Source organism: Orcinus orca, chromosome 10, assembly GCF_937001465.1.
Source record: "Orcinus orca chromosome 10, mOrcOrc1.1, whole genome shotgun sequence".
In the NCBI taxonomy this organism is placed as follows: Eukaryota; Metazoa; Chordata; class Mammalia; order Artiodactyla; family Delphinidae; genus Orcinus; species Orcinus orca.
The window spans coordinates 83144209-83156794 of NC_064568.1; the positions used below are offsets into that span (position 1 = coordinate 83144209).

The 12586-nt window shown below is 42.1% G+C and overlaps 1 long non-coding RNA gene across 2 annotated transcripts in view; it reads left to right on the forward strand.

Moving 5' to 3' along the window:
- LOC117198892 (uncharacterized) overlaps window positions 1-12586 on the forward strand; it is a 93750-nt gene that overhangs the window by 38652 nt on the left and 42512 nt on the right. For both annotated transcript variants that reach the window (XR_007479598.1, XR_007479597.1), the window contains exon 5: window positions 3072-3148. This is a non-coding gene — a long non-coding RNA (uncharacterized LOC117198892). The remainder of the gene's footprint in view (window positions 1-3071; window positions 3149-12586) is intronic.

Genomic DNA, 12586 nt, shown 5'->3' on the forward strand with positions numbered 1-12586 from the left:
GGCCTGTAGATATAGTGGCACAAGCCACAGACTGTTCAGAGCAACCATCCTCCCATCTTCCATTTTGTTCCCAAATTGCTCCTCTCCTGGTTGGTCCTGACTGAGCTCCTTCTACCATCCTAGACTTGCATGGGAACTCGGGCTCCCTGGCTTGGCTCTCAGCTCTCTCCCAGGCCTTATCTGGGGCCCACCCTTCCAGCCCTTCCAACTTCCATTGTCTAGGGTAAGATACCCCTTCTAGTCAGCCCCTGAGGACTGGCTCAAGTCTAGACTGGTACTTCAACCATCCTCCAAAGGTGGAGGATGCAGCAGTAGTCTTCTGCATTTCTCAGGACAGCCTCAAGCCCCTCAGGCATGAGGAAGAAGCTCAGGGCAGGTAGGATTGGGCAACCCATGCCAACCCTGGGCAACCCCAATGTTTCCCAGTGGGAGAAATGAAGGACTTGAGATGGGACTGCAAAGCATAAAGGGGCAAGACTCTAGTAATGGAAACACCTGGCCTTGTCAATGGGGTGTGCTTCCTCTGAAGCAGCCTGTTAGGTAAGTAGGTAGAAACCAGCAAGAGCAGCCTTCCCTCTACCGACGTGCATTGAGCCACCACTTGGACCAATTTGTCGTACAAAAATTGGTCAATCCTTCCTGAAATTTCAGTTGTCCAGGTTGGAGTCCCGAGCTGACAGCAAAATTCTAGATCGTAGTGACTGGCTGGCATCTTCTCCCGCCTGATGGCTAAATTCCACTAGACACCCAATGCAATTCTTGGTGGGATTTGGGTACCAGATAATTCCCATGCCCATTTTGGGGTTTTTTTTTTAGCTTCTCTATTTAGCTACCAAGCCAGAAACAAACACACCGTGTTCTCAGCTTCACCTGAGCATGACAAGGTCCAGGTACACAAAAAATGTCCTGTTGCTTTAAGAAGCTGGCAGCTTTATCAGACTGCTTGCAGAACACCTGGGAGAGCCTTGGAGGCAAGGACTATATCTCCAGGGTAGTCTTTTGAGCCAGCAGGGCTCACATCTCCACCCTTGACTCAACCAACTGGCTGCTTAGGACTCTATAACCAAAGAGCAGTTTATGAACCCAAAGAGTGCATAATTTCCTTAATTTGTGGGCTCATAGATGTCAGCTCTCAGACTCCTGTCTCTTCTTATTGTGAGTTACCCTTGTGATCCGGACCTGGAGCATCTCTGAAATGGCATCTACTTTCCACTACTCTGCCCTTTGGCTATTCTTTTTTTTTTTTTTAATATATATATATTTATTTATTTATTTATTATTTTTGGCTGCACTGGGTCTTCGTTGCTGCGCGGGCTTTCCCTAGTTGCAGCGAGCGGGGGCTACCCTTCGTTGCGGTGCACGGGCTTCTCATTGCGGTGGCTTCTCTTGTTGCGGAGCACAGGCTCTAGGCATGCGGGCTCCAGTAGTTGTGGCTCGCAGGCTCTAGAGCGCAGGCTCAGTAGTTGTGGCGCACGGGCTTAGTTGCTTCGCAGCATGTGGGATCTTCCCAGACCAGGGCTCAAACCCGTATCCCCTGCAGTGGCAGTCAGATTCTTAACCACTGGACCACCAGGGAAGTCCCTATTCTTTTTTTTTTTTTTTTTTTGCGCCATTTCTTAGTTGCCGCATGCGGGATCTTTGTTGTGGCGGGCGGGATCTTCACTGCGGCGTGCGGGATCTTCGTTGCGGCATGCGAGATATAGTTCCCTGACCAGGGATAGAACCTGGGCCCCCAGCATTGGGAGCGTGGAGTCTTAACCACTGGACCACCAGGGAAATCCCTTGGCTATTCGTTTTAAAAAATATATTTATGAAGGTATAATTGACAAAAAATAAACTGCACAGATTTAAAGGGTGGACTTCAATAAGTTTTGTCAAATGTATACACCCGTGAAACCATCATCACAATCCCATAAAGTTTTCTCTTGTTCTGTGTAATTCCCTTTCTCCTCCCCCTCCCCACCCCCATTCCCAAACAACCACTGTCCTACTTACTGTCGCTATAGGTTAATAAGCATTTTCTAGACTTTGATATAAATGAAATCATAAGAAGGTACTTTGGGGGTAGATGGGATGTGGCTTCTTTCGCTCTGGCTGTCCACTTTTAAGAGACACCATTCTGATAAAAGACAGTTCATCTCAGGGAATCCTGCCAAGAGCTCAAGTCACTTGCCTGTGCAGTGACTAGGTGTTATGAATTCTGGTTAGGCTATATAATTTCTCTACAAGATACTAAGTCTACTTTCTGCTTAATGGATCTCTCTTAACCAACAAGAATAATTTGCACTCTTAAGTTTTTGCCAGAATACATAACCTTGAACATCACTCCCTCCCTCCCAATTCTTATCAGAAACTCAGTTAAGTGAAACAAAGTCCATGTAGGATTCTTCGAAGAGTATGTATTTCCTCCAGTTCTGTAGATTGTGTAATTACATTCACTGCCCTGTGAATTTGGATTGCATTGCTTTAAACCTTTATAGAATCTCTTATAGGAACTTCCCTGGTGGCGCAGGGGACACAGGTTTGATCCCTGATCTGGGAAGATCCCACATGCCGCGGAGCAACTAAGCCCCTGTGCCACAACTCCTGAGCCTGCGCTCTAGACCCTGCGAGCCACAACTACTGAAGCCCGCGAGCCTAGAGCCCGTGCTCGGTAACAAGAGAAGCCCCCGCAATAAGAAGCCCCAGCACTACAACCAAGAGTAGCCCCCGCTCGCCGCAACTAGAGAAAGCCCGCGTGCAGCCAAAAATAAATAAATTTATTTTTTAAAAAAAGAATCTCTTATAATGAATTGCGCTTTAGCATTATGCTGTCAGCTTGCAGGGACTCAATATGAGTTGGGTATAATGTTGAAGAATTTATAAATGAAATGGTACAATGTTTGGAATTTGTTTTAAAAGATACCCAGGGGGGAAAATGTGGTCTGGGTAGATTAAATGAGTATGACCAAATTTTGTCAGTTGTTGAAGCTTTGCGACAGATACAAGAAGACTCACTATGCTCTTCTCATTACTTTTGTGTAGGTTTGAAAATTATCATTGTAAGCAGAGTTTTTTTTTTTTTAACACAGCTCGTCTCAGGACTTAATGAAGCTCAGGTTCTTTATGTCTTGGCACAGAAGGAATTCAGCGAGAGGCAAAGTGATAGGTAAGTAGATTTATTAATATTTTTTGTAAAGCATCTGCAGGAAAATGGGGCACGAGAGGATGGTCATGTCCCAGGTCTCAGGCAAGTTCCTGGGAAGGGCCGCCAAGTGAGGGTCCTTGGCTTCGGGCAGGAAAGAATTCAAGTACAGAGCCATAGTAAAGTGAAAGCAGGGGTACACATTCCATAGACAGAATGCGGTCTGTCTCAGGAGGTGCGCATGGCCCGGAAATATGGGGTGCTTAGTTTTTGTGGGCTGGGTAATTTCATTGGCTAATGAGTGGGAGGAATATTCCAGCTATTTGGAGAAGGCGCAGGGATTGCCAGGAATTGGGCCACTCTTTGGCCTTTTATGGTTGGCCTTGGAACTGTCATAGCACCTCTGGGTGTGTCATTTTGTTGCCAAAAGTGGGGTCCGGCTGGGCTGCTTGTCTCTCTAAAGCCAATACTAGAGGGGCAATGTTGATGGAAAGGAAAGTTTGCTTTATTTCGGAGGCTGACAACGAGGGCAGGGGGTTGAGGGGCAGACTCCTGCCCAAAGGCCAACCCCCTCCCTCATCAGTGGGCAAGAGCTTTTTTTTTTTTTTAAGCTTTACTTTTTTGGTAACTTTTCTGTTTTTTTCTTGTTGGTTAGGTAATGGTCTATCTTAAGAAACTTTTCAACAAACCAGCTTTTGGATTTTGTTAATATTCTCTATTATATAAGTTGTTGTTCTCTATTTCATCTTAGTGTTTCATTCTTTCTTGCTTCTTTGAGTTTGTTCTGTTGGTCTAAGTATTGCTTTAGCCATGTCCAATTTCAGCCTGTTGTGTTTTCATTATCAGTCAGTTTTCAGTATCTTTTTTTTTTCTTTTCATTTATTTATTTGGTCTTGCTGGGTCTTAGTTGCGGCATGTGAACTCTTAGTTGCAGCATGCATGTGGGATCTAGTTCCCTGACCAGGGATCGAACCCCGGCCCCCTGCATTGGGAGCTTAGAGTCTTAACTGCTGCACTGCCAGGGAAGTCCCGGCAAGAGCTTTTATAGGCAGAGGGAGGGGGCTACATGCAGAAACAGCACAGTCAGCTCTGACAGTCATCTTGAAATTGGTCATGCGGTCGTCTAATCAGTGTCATCTTGATTTGTTTTAAATACAGTTAGCCTTCCGTTCCAGGGTGGGTTTGTTCCCATTTCTTTGAGGCCAGTTCTCGGAATTGTGGCCACTTATGTCATGGCTACAGTCTGGTCATTATGTAGTTAAATTCTTCTCCCTGGTGGGGTTTTCAGTATTTACAAGACAGCTCAAAGAATATGGCTCAGAATATTACCTATAGCCCTTGAGGAGGAACTAAGAGTCCTTGACTTTGCTTAATGACTAAACTATTATTGTTTTGTCCTGTTTGACTACTTTCCTTTGCTTCTTCATTTTTCTCACTTCTCTGATTAAACTTATTCTTTGGCTAAAGTTTTTCTACAGACAAAAGGCAGACTGAGGACATGGGGTAGGAGTGGGTGTGGGGGAAGGGCCATAGGGTCCTACTCCATTTAGCAGCCTAGTGTATTACAGTGAGCCTATAATGAGGCTCAAGGTCTACTGGAAGTTGAATCTTGCTGCCATCTTGGGCCTATTAGGTTCTAACCAATTTTTGTCATATCTTCAATGGCTATGCCATTCTTTTAACGGTTGTGCTCTGTCCCCTTCCCTCCTGTCTCAACTACAGTATACTTTTGATGAGAAACTAAGGGTAATTTTAAGGCTTAAGTAAAATATTTATCTTAATCCAATGCCTAGCACCGAGTAATCACTTAGTAAACAACAGTCACTTATTGTATGATGATTTTATCAGAATTGATTTGTGTGTATTAGTAGCCTGACCTACTTGGAATTTGGAGGTTCCCTTTGATATTGGACTAAGAACAAAGGGGAAAAAATGTCTTCTTTTTGAGAGGTTAGTTATAGGAGGTTTTCTGGGAGCTGACTGGATATATAGAATTTCTGGAAGAAATTTTAAGGTTTCCAGAGTCCTGATCCAGAAGATGAAATTTTAGTATGAGATATTTTAACCAAGAATTCAAAGATAGCTTAATATTTTTAAATATATACAAATTTGTCACACCTGTAAGCCAAAGGAGATAAACCACATGATCATCTAGATTACTGATAGTTAATAAAATTGAACAAGTAATCCTATAAGTATATAAAAAAAGAATTCTTAGAACCTAAGAATAGAAAGATACTTCCTTATCATGCTTAAGAATCAACAAACAACATAACACATACTGAAACATTCCTATGATTAGGCAAATTTCCCACTATGGCCACTATCATTAACTATTATTTACACTTCCTAGGCAATCATATCCAATACAATAAGATAATATAAAATTAAAGAGCTTAAATATATATTGGATATATTGGAAAGGAGGAAAAGATCAAAGTATTCTTACTTGCAGACTTGATTATCTTCCTAAAAAATCAAAGAGTATTAAGGGCAGATACGTGGACAATTGCAAAATGACATATAAAAGCAATAGATTTTCTATTTATCAGCAACAGCCTGTTGGAATATATAATTAGAAAATTCACATTCACAATATTGATATAGAAAATACTTAAGAAACACACTCAAAAGAAACACATCCATTCACATCCCTGGAAAGAAGATTACAAATGTTTTTGAAGGACCATAAACATTAATGCAAATACCCCTAGTTCTTGAATGTGAATCCTCATTATTGTAAATATATCAATTTTCCCAAGTTATCTATGAATATAAGGCAATTACAATAATAATAGGATTTTTAATGTAATAAATGTTCAAGAGATTTTTTGGGAAAAAAAAAAAGAATGAAAGGGTATCAGACCTACTAGATGTTAAAATGTAATGGAAAGACCCAATAATTAAAATCAAGTGTTGCTGGTACTAAAACAGCTTAATCAATGAAACAGAACGTAAAGCCCAGAAAGAGACCTAAGTTGTATATAAGAATTTGGTATATAAAAATTGAGGGCTGGGCTTCCCTGGTGGCGCAGTGGTTGGGAGTCCGCCTGCCGATGCAGGGACACGGGTTCGTGCCCCGGCCCGGGAGGATCCCACGTGCCGCGGAGCAGCTGGGCCCGTGGGCCATGGCCGCTGGACCTGCGCGTCCGGAGCCTGTTGCTCCGCAACGGGAGAGGCCGCAGCGGTGAGAGGCCCGCGTACCGCAAAAAAAAAAAAAAAAAAATTGATAAACGGAAACCTCAATTAAAATAGTCAGGAGGCCAGAAGGGGGAGCTCTCACACCCTGTGACAATAGCAAAGCCCAACAGGAAAAAGAAAGACTTCCTCTTCTTCCCGGCAAGAGCTCAGCCAATGAGAGGCTGCCACAACTCAACCAATGACAAGCCACTGTACTTTGAACTCTCAATTCCTCCAGTGGACTGTTTACTATAGCCCTCCCAACTTCCTTTTCCCCTTTTTAAAAGAGGTTTTCCTCTCCTTCCTGTGCAGGGACTTGCTCTCCTCTTGCCGTGGTTACAGGCTCTGAATTGCAATTTTTTGCTGATCCAGAGTAAACTTACTTTTGCTGGAGAAGTACCTGGCAGTCTGTTTTAGGTCAACAGGTGTACGGTAAAATACGCATTTCAAGCTAGAGGGAAAAGAAAGCTTTATTACATTACATAAATGATACATTGGTTCTAACCATATGAAATACATTAATGATTAGGATTGTCTCTCTCTACTCAAAATCAATTCCATATGAATATAAATGTGGAATATGTTTAATGTGGAATTGTACAAGGGAGGAAGCCAACTTTACTATATGCTTCCTGGGTTAATCTTTAGTCTTGTTCCATCCCTAAGAGAAAGCAAAGGATAAGTAAATTGTGACAAATCTTTCGTTTTTGCATCTTGACATAGTCCTCAACTTCTCTCATCTTTTGTAATACTAATTCCTTTACAATGTCTGAGCCTTTATTACAACCAATTTCAATTCCTACAATAACTGGATGCTTGGATCCTATGTTTCCATGATAAGACACTGCACTTGGCTGATTTCTTTTCATAATGCACTTGCTAAATACTTAAGCTCTTGTGATAGACTTCTCAAGATATGTCAGGATTTCTCATCTCTATTTTATAATACAGTCATATCTCAGTAGCTGCAGGGGATTGGTTGCAGGACCCACAAGGAATACCAAAATCTGGCGATGCTCAAATCCCATAGTCAGCTCTCTGTATTTGCCGGTTCCACATCTGCAAATTCAACCAACCTCTGGTGGTAAACATAGCACACAATCCGCAGTCGGTTGAATCCGCGGATGCAGAACTCGAAGATATGGAGGGCCAACTAAATTATATGTCCCTATTGTACAATAAAGAATTTGCCCTTTGTCCCTGGGTCCCAGAAAAGACCCCAATTCCTTGGCATTTCTTCAGTAATAGGAGTATCTTTATTATTCATGAGTCCCTTGGATCACACCTGAGTTCATGCCAATGAGATGACTTTGGATGAAAGGCTGGTCATCAGAAAAATCAACCATGTGATTAAAGGGTTGGGGCTTTGAGCCATGCCAACCTCCAGGGATGGAAGGGCACCTGGATATTGAATTCAATCATGGGGCCAATGATTCAATCAGTCATGCCTACAGAAGAAAACCCTGGACACTGAAGTTTGGTGGAACTTCCTGGTTGGTGAGCACAAGGATGTGTGGGGAAGGTGATGCCCCCTGATTCCACAGGGAGAGCACATGGCAGCTCTGTGTTTAGGACCCTCCCAGGCTTTGCCCTATGTGTCTTTTCATTTGGCTGGTCCTCCTGATTTGTATCCTTTACTGTAATTGCAAGTATGACATTTTCCTGAGTTCTGTGAGTTGTTCTAGCAAATTATCAGACCTGAGGGGGTGTCATTGGAACTCCCCAGATGTGTAGCCATTTGGAGCAAGTGGCCAAACTTGTGACTGGCATCTGAAGTGAGGGTTGTCTTGTTGAGGACTGTGCCCTTAACCTGGGAGTCTAATGCTAACTCCGGGTGACTAGTGTCAGAATTGTGCTTGAGTATTCCAGTCATTTGTGTTATTTCCTTGTCAGGGCGTTGCTGGGATGCCCCCATCTGTGTGATCTCATAAAGGTTGGAGACAAAGGAAAGGCAGATTTACCCAAAGAAACAAATTCCAATGCTTTTTGTTACACATTCCTACATTTTTACAATTTCTTGCTTATTGATTCTCTGATTTTTGTTTCTCTGATTTTCCTAGATTATCTAGATTTTGGCAAATGCTAACAGTATAATTGCATAAGTTTAACCTATATGCCTTAAGGATACATTTCCTACTGCCTCCATTTTTTTCCGGAACTTCCTCCATTGTGTGTATGAGTGTGTGTGTGATATTCATTAACCTGAGTTTTCATCAGAAGTTTGTCATCTTGATGTTTCCTTTACCATGAACAAAACAATGAATGGATTCTGCGTAACAAATAAGCGAGTGACTATTGTACAATACAGATCCCTGCTACAGGCTCAAATATACATTGCTTAAATGCTCTGAATTGGAGAGAACATTCTACTTTCCCATTTTTATTTTGTGCTGGGAAAAACTGCTCCTCCCCTAGGCTGTATGGAACTGAGCTACAAATGCCTAGTACTACCCACCTACCAACAGATTTTCGTTGCTCTGGGGATTCTTATTATCACTGGGACATCCTATCTCTTTCACGCACTGCAGTACTTCTCAGCAATCGTCCCAGCCTGAGATAGTTCCTTTCTCAGTAGGGCTTCCTTTCTCGCCTCACAGATGTCCTTTAGTTGATTCTCACCGTGGCTTTAGTTGACTGCTGGCTTCTTGCCACCTACCAGCCAGGACAGTGCAATGATGCAATTATCAGCCACATTTCCAATTTTATTTTAGCTCGTTCAGGAGCAAAGCGATCATAACCTCCAGCTCTTAGTGGGGGGTTTTAACTTCCTTATTTAATTTTATGGAAATGTTCATGAAAAGGAGCCAGGTCTGATCTATGTCCTCCTGATCAGAATTGAAGGCCACCCACCCTCTGCTACTGTATAATTATCTGCATTACATGAAAAAGGAAAGAATCTGTTTATATCCTGGAATCTTACTTCAAGGGGGTTCCTCTGATGGAAACTTGCTGAGTAATGCTTCTCCCCCAGGATGGCAGAGGACGGTGCTGACACCAGGTACCCTTATCATTGACATATGGCTTCATAGCATCTCCATCCCTCCTGCATTTCTTCTATTTGCCTGGTGTATAGTGTGGCCTCAGACATCCTGTTCCCTCCCAGACCCTCCAACTCATCCTATAGATATTGAATATCAGACCAAAATGGAAACATTGTCTTTAATCTAAGTTTTCAAAATAGTCATTAATTCCGAGAAAGAAAAAGTTTATCTAAGTGGACTCTAGGTCTGATGCATCAGCATGAGAGGCTGACCCAGGCATTCTCAACTGAGTCCTCTGATGGGGTTTTTACACCCTGGCTATTACCCTTTGTATTAATTTTGTATGTCAACTTGCCTGGGATAAGAGATGCCCAGATAGCGGCTACATTTCTGGGTGTGTGTTTCTAGGAGATATTAGCATTTGAATCAGTAGACTCAGTAAAGCAAATTGCCCTCCCCAATATTGGTAAGCATTATCCAATCTATTGAGGGCCTGAATAGAATGAAAAGAAGGAGGAGGGGCAAATTCATTCTCTGTTTGATCTGGGACATCCGTCTTCTCCTGCCCTTAGACACCTGCACTCCTGGTTCTTGGGCCTCCAGACTCAGACCAAATTACATCACCAGCTTTCCTGGTTCTCCAGCTGCAGACAGCAAATCATGGGACTTCTCAGCCTCCATAACTGTGCCATATATATATACACCAATACAGAATATATAGAGAGAATATATATATTTCTGTTTCTCTGGAACAGAGAATCCTGACTACTACACTCCTGAATCAGGTCATGTTATCTTAATGCCCACCACACACCCACAGCCCTGCGCAATCATCAGAAACTCCTGTCACTCTGGAGGAAAAGACGGAAATTCAGACTTATTAATCTGCTATAAAAGACTCCTTTAAAATATATATATGGCATCTCATCTCCAAAGTGAAAACAGCTCCTCCATTCCAGACAGGTGAGCCTTCTGCTGCTCACCACCTCCCGGCCTCCAAATTCTCCTGCTCCAGCCGCTTCGGGCTCACCCCCACCCCCAGCCATGCATAAACTGCTGTGGGGAATCAGTTCTGCCTTGTATTTTAACGCTAATTGATTAGAGTTCTTTATATCATATATAAGACAACTTTTTTTTTTTTTTTTACAATAAGGAATTCATTTAAATGAACAAATCTTGTGACCAGTCGGAGGAGTAGGCCAAACAAGAGAGGAAACAGCCTCTCTACTGCCAATGCCTTGGCTGAAAGGTACCCCAGCATAATAGGGTTCATTTGTATCCTAAACAATACAACAGAGAGCCTACTGGAGGGGGATGGAGTCTACCAAAGACATGGCTGTGATGGAGGCCTTTCTTTTCCTTTTAATATTTCAACTTTTATTCAAGAAGGCTTGGACTTTCTGTTTACAAAATATTTTAATTTTGTTTTATTAAATATTAAATAAATGCAAATATTTATACAAATATTTCATAAAAGATATTTAAGCTTAGAAAGTAATGATACAAAGAGTGACAAAATAACATTATTTTTTTTTAACCTGAGGTCAATTCCATCTAAAACAATTCAAGCCACCTGTAGCTATTGATTTTATTGCAATAACCAACAGAGACCATGGTTACTCAACCTACCACCCCTGGCAGAAATCTTTCATAACTGTGATGATAGTGAAGGAAATATAAAAACGGCCAACCTCTTGAAAAGATGGAGCTAATTAAGGGGTCTGATGTGAAAGAAAAGTCTGAGGATGTTCTTAGGGAAATGCAGGAAGGAGAATTAGTCCAAGTGCATACATGTTAAGCTTACATGAATCTTTCATCGGTTGGGAAAAATTCAAAAGTTTGACATCCCACTGTGTGAGTGAGGCCAGGAAGAAACAGACGCCTCCATATATCGCTAGCAACAGTGCAAACAGCACAATCCTGTGCGGCAGAACCTACAGTATGTACCAGAATTAGAAATGCATTTACCCTTCGACCCAGAAGACCCCTTCTGGGAATCCATCCCATAGATTTGCCCACACAAACGTAAACTTGCTTAGGTATAAGATTATTCATTGTGGCATTATCTGTAATAATAACTAACCAAAAACAACCCAAGTGTTTAGCAATGGGGGACTTATTAAACAGCCAACTCTGGTATATCTACCAATGGAATACTGTCAAAAAAACAGAGGAAGAGTTTTATGTGCTCTGGCATGGAAGGATATCCAGAGTAAGTAGTTAAAATTTTAAGAGGAAGGAGCAGAATATGTATAATATGCTTTTTTGAGTAAGAAAGGAAAAAATAAAGGTACATTTGCATAAAGAAACATCAGAAGGATAAATACATCACTATTATTATTATTATTTTTTTTTTGCGATACGCGGGCCTCTCACTGTTGTGGCCTCTCCGGTTGCTGAGCACAGGCTCCGGACGTGCAGGCTCCGGACGTGCAGGCTCAGTGTCTAGGGCTCATGGGCCCAGCCGCTCTGCGGCATGTGGGATCTTCCCGGACCGGGGCACGAACCTGTGTCCCCTGCCTTGGCAGGCGGACTCTCAACCGCTGCGCCACCAGGGAAGCCCCGCTTCACTATTCTAATAAAAATGGTTACTTTCAGGGGCAAAGTGAGAGAAAACAGAGGGTGGGAACGGAGTGAGAGTGACATTTCTCATGTACCTTTTGATGTAATTTTCATTTTAAACTATATAAATGTAATAGCTACTAAAAAGATTAGAAATTTTAAAAATCCATACATGATTTGTTAAAATCAAAGAATACAGAGAGCAGATATTCAGTAAGTGAGAAATAAAGAACATGTGTCAACAATATTCGGGGTTTATTTTTCTGAGCAAGCCCCTCCTCTGTTTCCATGCCCTTCTTTTTATTTAAAAAGAAAAAAAAATCCAAACCTTGGAGATATTTCACGAAAATCCTGCCAAGGAAAATACCAACAGTTCAATGGGCACGGGAGCCCACAATGCAATAAAGAGAAAGCCATTAAATGTTCTGGATGGCTTGAGAAGCATGTTACATTTATTATTTTGGGTTATAAAATGTGCATGAAATATCACATTCCTTATTTTTTTCTCAATTAAATGGAATCTGCTCTGTGTCCCAAACTGCCAGACTGGAAGGAAATTGAGCCCTGGTCATTAGTGGGGTTCCCTCCTCCCTTCATGAGATTATAAACTCTCAGGGGTTTATGCAGTGCCAGAAAAGCTGAGAGCAAGACAGGTCCTTACTAACTAGTGGTAGCTGTCAGCTCAGGCTGCTGTAACAGAATACCCCAGACTAGGTGGCTTCAACAACAAACATCTCTT